Genomic DNA, 7,803 nt, shown 5'->3' with positions numbered 1-7,803 from the left:
GGGCAAGCAAGGTGTTCATGGGGAGGAAAGCATGGAACGAGGTATAACACATAGAGAGCGACGGATTTCTTTTGATAGAGAGCAGCACGCTAGCTGATGGGACTGAGAGCATCGCTTGCAAAAGGAGGAAACAAGCAGGCAACTGCGTCATCGTTAGTCCTGAATCGTGACTCCTGAATCGTGACTTCAGAATCAGAACGACGCAAGCACGAGTAATAATAATAAAAAGCAGCACTTTCTTGCGAGGCTGCGAGTAGAGTTGTGGGCAACTGCTTCGATCATGCCAAGTGTCCACTTGTGGTCTCAAAGATCCTAAAAACGATCATTGGCTCACCAAGTAAAGAATAGAAAATGTATTTCATATGTGTTAGCGTGCTATAAGGGTATGTTCACACCTTGTGTGAGTTTATACATGAGGTGAGGGGCCTTTACACCCAACAACCTCCCACTTAAAGGCTTGAAGTGATACCTTTAAGCTAACCAACTCCCACCAACCGTATGCAATGCTCATGTTGAGCTCACAACCAAGCACTGGAGCACGTTAGCAAAACCAAAATCTCTAACCATACGGCCAAGCCAAGCAACTTCTTTAGAGGCCTCTGTAGCTGAAATATATTCAGCCTCTGTAGTACTCATTGCGACAATTTCATGCAATCTTGAACACAAGAGAGAGCCCCACCAACTAAAGTAAAGACATACCCACTGGTGGATTTCCTAGCATCAAGATCTCTTGCCATGTCTTAATCATAGAATCCCCTCAATTCTAGTGTACCTTGTCCGTAACATATACATTTCTCTTGTGTACCTTTTAAGTACCGAAAGATGCATTTCACTGCTTCCCAATGTGGTTTGTGAGGATTAGACATCAATCTACTGACAACTCCTAGTGCATGAGAATTGTCAGACTATACAATCATGCCATACATCAAAGATCCACAAGCTGATGCATAAGGTATACCCTTGATAGCATTTGCACAACTACATCATCTTTTGGATAATCAGCTTTGCTAAGCTTTGTATGTGGCGATAAAGGAACACTAGGAGGCACTATTATGCCTTTCTGCAAAATCAGCATATTATCAACATATAAAACTAGCACACTAAGGCTTCCATCATCAGCCTTTTTCATGTACAAGTAGTGATCAGAATGACCGTGTTTAAATCCATGGTTGAGCATAAAGGTGTCAAAACTTTTAATACCACTGTCTTGGGGCTTGTTTGAGCCCATATAAGCTGCGTTTTAGTCTGCATACCAAATAATCTTTTCCTAGAATGGAAAAAGCTTCCAAAAGTTCTATGTATAACTCCTCATCCAAGTCAATATGAAGAAAAGAAATATTTACATCCATTTGATTAACTGTAAATCAAAGAGAGCAGCGAGAGCAAACAATACATAGAGGGTAGTCATCTTCACCACACCATCGAGAAGAATTCTTGGAAGTCTATGCCTTCCTTTTGTTTATAGCCCTTGGCAACCAACCGTGCTTTATACTTGGGCTTCCCATCAATGCATTTCACTTTGTAAACCCATTTTTTAAAGATAGCTTTCCTACCCTTGAGCAAAGGTACAAGCTCATGTATCATTTGCATACAGAGAATTCATCTCATTTTGCATAGCAAGCTCCCACTTACTCTTGTTTTCACATGATTGTGCATCTTTATATGTCAGAGGCTCATTTTCATTTGTCAACAATATTCAATCCAAAGATGGCTGGCAACCTATGTGGCTGCCTTCTGATGCCATAACATCTTGTTGGACGGATACGCCGCGACGGACGTCAGCACAACGAGAACTCACCTAACATGTAATGTCAGCTAAGGACGAAGCTCGACCCGCAGGCGCGTGGAAGCAAGCATAAGGTGTCAACTTACACTCGACCGACTCCTAACCAATTCCTACAGAGGTCTCTACCAATTGTCTAAGTCACAGCATTCAAGAGTGCAAGAGAGGAAACTTCCTACAATGCTTTCTAGAGCCGAACACCCATCAAACAATCTCGAAACACCATATTACTTGAAGGAGACCCTACTAATACCAATAGGTCACTCTCCCTAAGGTCTATGAACCAAAATCCCGACCCAAAACACACGGTGCAGAAACACGTAGGATGTTTGGCCGAAATCTGCAGGTCTTCGTTTTCGAAATCTAAAGTGCCTAATGTGTAGTTCTACTCAATGTGAACGCGTGGATATGCTGTCATAATAATCAATATCTAATTCTCCTAAATGCTTTTCTCATATTAAACTGATCATTTAATGTGGGGAAGTGCCAAGGGAGAAAAAGCTAGAATATTGGTTAAGCTAGCAGACCGGCCACAGTAGGGATCCAAAGGAGGGAAAATAGGGATCCAAAGGGGGGGGGCATCTGCAAAAGAGCCATGTGCAACAATGGGCTAAAAAGACCCTAAGGTTCAGCCCATTAAGACTTCCAAAATGCTAAGGTTCCAAAATTCAAAGGTTGTGTCCAAAGGTCAACCCTAGGGAAAATTGGATGCTTTGTGTGTGCCCTAAAAGTCTTTGCACATCCCTACATGGGAGGGGGCGAGCCCCAAAGGTAGGGGATGAGAGAGAAAGCCACACACACACACACAGGCTCCCTTTACACAAAGGGAATGAGGGACACATGTCAGCTCCCTAGGCCAGATGCCCACAAGGTGTGCCCAATTCCTATTGGAAGACCCTTGAAGTGGACCAATGAGAATTAAGCTAGAGTAAATGTAGTTTAATTAATTTAAAAACATTTAATAAAAGAAACCAATGAGAATTAAGTCTCCTAGAAGACTATTGGGCAGTCTCCCAAAGGGTCCAATGAGCATTCAGAAGCCCCATGGCTTGCCTGATTTCTATTGGCCAGGAGACAAAGGGGTCCAATGAGAGTTTAGTTTAATTATTTAATTACCTAAAGCTCTCACAAAAGGGGAAAGGGGGACACATGTCAGAAGGCTATCACTTATGGTGCTTAATACCTATTGGCTTGACTTGGGGAGGTCCAATGAGGCAAAAGCGAGACCAAATTAGCAGCTAGGGCTCGCCCAAGAGAGAGAGGGGGCTGATTTTTGCTTGGCATTGACACACACACACTCACACTTGACCATGTGTGAAGGAAGAATACTCTATCTCCTCCCAAGCTTTAATGGAGAGCTCATCACCTACTCCAAGCTTGTGAGATAGAAGCCTACATCAACACTCTCTAGGCATGTGGATGCAAATCCAACCAAGAGCCAAGATTCAATGCATGCTCATCTCCTCTACCAAGCTAATTACTAAGCTAAGCTATGCTAATATGAGTGATTATGTGAGGAGATGTACATCTTTCTCGTAAGATACTCCTTCTTCCTCTCAATCTACTCTCATACCCTGCTAGCTCTCACCATCTTCGAAGGTGTGTGAGGTCTTGGGTCTGAGAACGGGGATAATTCAAGTTGTGTTTGATTAAGTGTTTTGCTTGGTGTATGAAGCTTCCATCTTCATTGCACTAGCTAGTCTTGAAGGAACACAAAGAATTGTATTGTACAATGTCTCTCTTGATGGGAGAAACCATAATACAAAGCCTTTTGGAGGGGGGACCGGCTCCATGCAAATCCGGTCCTCAACTATTGTCAATAGCTTAATTTCTCTCTCTTTTGAAAGTATTGTCGATGCTATCTAACTAGGTGTTATGCTTTTTGTTGCTCTCTCCACCCAAGCACTCTTGTAATTCTCATTAGGAATCTATTCTGATGAAATGCCCACTATGTTCATGCTAATTTCCGCTACACATAAGTTATTAGGCCATTTAATGTTACATATGCTACAATGCAAAATCGGACAACGTATGCTCACCCAAACAACCGATGAAGCTCGTAGAAGGAGCTCGCAAAGCCGGACCGTACGTGCGCAATGTTGGTATTGGCGCGTAGCTCTAGTCGGGGGCAACACGCTGCACTTCTCCGCACTCGATTCCGACCACCAGAGCACACGTAGCGTCAAGACGAAGCTCACACACTCTGTCTCGTACACAGTACGCTCACTCACAGACTTCAAACTTGTTTAAAATGACAAAAGGTTTTTCATTAAGGTCAAAAAGTGGTATATATACCTTACAACTTCTCAAACCCTAAAGTTACAAAATCAATCATCTACTCAATCTAACTATCAAAACTGGGATACAATCTGGAAACTTCTGTAAGTCCCAATAATTACAAGGTGAAAAATCGGGTTTTACTTAATGAATGAATAATTACAAAAATAATAGTCCTCCGAGTAGTTAGATGCCGTGGGGTGTGTCCAGCTTCCAACACTCCCCCACTCCTTGCTCATGTCATCCCCGACATCGCCTTGATTTGCTGGTTCATCTGATCGTTTCCCGCATCTTTAGCAATGATTTGTACCTGGCATGTAGGTTCAGCATTGTTGGGCCAAAGATATATGTATTCACGGTGAAGAACCCCGTATAGAATGCTTCTTCAAAAGCGTGGAGGTGATAGGATGGTAGAAACATGATTCTTTGATACAACGCATGTATCACCTCCGTGGAAGGCTGACCTGACAGATCATAAGCACATCTGTATGTATCCTGGAAGAAGAATATGCTGTTGGTCACCTGGCCTGGCTTGAAGGTCTCGAACACTGCTAAGATGGTTCTGCAAATCTTCCTCATCATAATGCATGTAAGGTCAGGTGAGCCAGTGAACAACTTTATGGCGCCCGTTAGGGTTTTCACCATGTATTGGACACTTATTCTCTCACCTGCCTTCACGCCCGACAGCTTTGGGTAATTCAACCAAGTGGGTTGGCTTCTTTGCAAAATTTGCTGTGCCTTCCACGTCCTAACCCTTGGTAGGGGACAGAAGCTGAGATTGTCTCTGATATCTTTAGGTGCCTCTACCAGGTGGATTAGGTATTGTAGGTACTTGGTAAGCCAAGCCTTCCTCCACTTTGGCTGAGAATCCACTATAAGCTTAACTCCTTCTGGCTTTGAGGTGTCTGCATTGTAGAGAGGTTCCGTTGGCTCTTCTCTGATCCGCTTGTTTATTGTTGCTGCCTCATATTTCAGCAATGGATATGGGAGAGAGGGTTGAAGCCACTCGCGCCTGAGATTGCTGGCATCGATCTTTTGAATTGTCATAGATTTGAAGACCCTCTGCTCCCATTCCAAGGCTTCCTTCGTGCTTTCTCTTAGCTCTTCCTCTATTGCCTTATGCAATTTTTCCTCCTCTTCTTGTGTTAGATCTTGTGGCTCTTGAGAGGATCCTGCTATGCTTTCCTCTTGCATGTGTGTGTCCACAGGATCTGCCACCTTTTCGAGGTCAATGCCCTCATTGGCGGCTGGCCCTGAGCTTTTTGCCTCTCCTCCTTGCTGGCCTTTCAACTCCTCAATTTGCCTGAGGAGTGTTTGCTTTTCCGCTTCAGCTTCTCCGCCCATATTCGCGAGGAGGTCATTAAGTTCAGCGTTTACTCTTTCCACCTCCTCGAGCTTTTTCTTTATGTTTTCTACTTCTTCTTGCAGGGCTTTTTGGCCCTCCTCCATTCTTGTTTGCATTACGATAGAACCTTCAGCCATCATTAACCTCTGCTTTTTCTTGATCTCGAGAGTCAGCTCCTTCTGAAGTTCCTGCATTTGATCTTCATATAGTTGACTCTCAGAAATGATTTGAGTCGAGCTCGTAGCTCTAACTCTAGCAGGTGATGCTCGCAGCCTCTGGATGGTTTGATCTTTGAATTTTAGTTGGTCCTTGAGCTCAAGGACCTCATCCAGGCTTGCTTCTTGTTCTTTCTTTGCTTTTTCTTTGGCATTTCTCATGGCCTCTACTTCTTTCGATTCTTCGACCAGCTGTAGTGTCAGATTATCCCTTTCTCTTTCGGCATCTCGCAATGACTTGCTGAGCTGCGGACACTCTTCTTCAGCTGCTTGTGTTCTTTTTGCTGCTGCCTCATTTGATTCTTCCATTGCTTGGTAGTTTTGTAGAGCCGTTGCCAAGCTGGCTTGCAGGTCATCTTCTCTCTCTTTTTTCCTTTGGCTTTGTGTTTGCAGAGAATCTACCTCCTTTTTGATCTGTTCTTCAGTGGCCTTGAGAGTTGTCATTTCTTTCTCTGAAGCCATGGATTGTGCTCGCAATCCAGCTAGCTTTGTCATCACCACGTCCCAGTCATTGGAGGGCGGGTGCAGGTCTACCGTGTCGGTAGCAATTTCTTTTAGCTCCACTAGTGGGATGCCTTGCATGTGTTCTTTATGCCTTGTCCTCGCCAAGTCGAATGCAAATGTGGCGGCTTCTTCCTTTGTATAGCCTGCAGCTAGTAGGTCCAAAAATGCGTAGTAGGCCTCATCTAATCCTTTTTTCTCAGCCTCTTCCTTTGGCTCAGGTTCCTGCCTTTGCTCTTGCTCCTCAGCTTGCCTTTCATATTGTTTGTCCTCAGCCTCCTTATCTTCTGGTGGAGGGCTGCTGGGAGGTGGTGAGGGCGGTAGAGATGGCTGTGGGCTGGGTTTAGGGCTATCTGGTAAAGCTACCGGTTTCCCTTTAAGTCCCTGTCTGCTTTTATTTTTCTTTTTCTTTCTTGGCTTTCTTGTTCATCTAGCAGTGTCTGCCTTATCTGCTCCACTTCCTCCTCGGTGAAAGGGACATGGGGAATGTTTTCCGCTGCAGCATCAAGAATCTTGAAATTCTTGATATAATCTTCAAAGCGGTCCCTTTGCACTCTTTTGGAAGATCCAGACATAGACTCAAGAGATGGCTTCCAGAGTTCGTTTAAATCACCCTTGAGGGCTCTTTTTGCTCGGAAACTCTCCATCAGCCGCTCGAGTCTTGCCGCTTTCTGAGACCTGGTTTCTTTGGCCGGCACTTGAGCAAACTCCTTCTTTCCTTTCTTCTACTTGGGTTGCTCCTCTTCAACTAGCTCCAACCGTCTCTTCAATCTCGTAGCCACCCTTGGTGCCCTTTGCGGCTCATCTTCCTTGTCTTCTTTGATTCTCAGCCAATCATTCTGAGATGGGGGGTCAGGCCACCTTCCTTTAGCGTGTAGTGCCCCATAAACCACCTTGGTGATCAGTTCTCCTGGCACTATGTATGTTGGCTTTTTGTTGCCCATCTTTACTAAGCTGTCATGTATGTATGCCGCATAGTTGATTATCTTTGGGGTGCCCTTCGTCATTGCCCAAGTAAACGTTGTGGCAATTGCACCTGGCACCATCCTGTACTTCTGTGGCCTCTTAGTGCACATGTGGAAGTACTGGTTGTACAACTGGCTCATAATTGCCACCTTTGGGTTGGCAATGTCTTCAAAGGTGTAATTTGCCTTTTTCTCTTTGTACACTTTGACTTCATCCCTTCTTTTTGTCACACTGTCTCCCTCATTGGAGAGGTCTAGTGCATGGGCTACCACCCGCTCCGTGATTATGATCTCTGTATCTGGTCTGCCTTGTAAATCTGTCACCTTGGCCACTCCATCCTCTTTGATGCTTGTTACAAACTCCCATACTCTTTTGATGTCCACTCCTACTGGTATTGCTTCGAAGTAGTTGTGGAGGTCAATTTTCTCCAAGTAGCCGGCCATTTTGCTTCGTACAAATTCATTGAGTTCTCTTGGCAGCATTGGTAGCTCTATTACATTGCCTTCATTGTCTTTGAATACTCCCTGGTAGATCTTTAGGTCATTTGACTTTAACAAATCTTCTTGTATCCAGGTGCTGGTGGGCTTTAGTGTTCCCTTTGGAATGACAAAGGGTTCCACTTCGTCCAGATAATCTTTGATGGTCATTCTTTTCCTTTTTGCCGATGACTTCGAGCTGCCATAGATCCTGTTGCACTCAGTAGTCCGAAGTTAGCG

The sequence above is a fragment of the Adiantum capillus-veneris genome, chromosome 11, assembly GCF_014529385.1.
Source record: "Adiantum capillus-veneris isolate H3 chromosome 11, ASM1452938v2, whole genome shotgun sequence".
Lineage (NCBI taxonomy): Eukaryota > Viridiplantae > Streptophyta > Polypodiopsida > Polypodiales > Pteridaceae > Adiantum > Adiantum capillus-veneris.
This window is presented reverse-complemented; position numbering follows the sequence as displayed.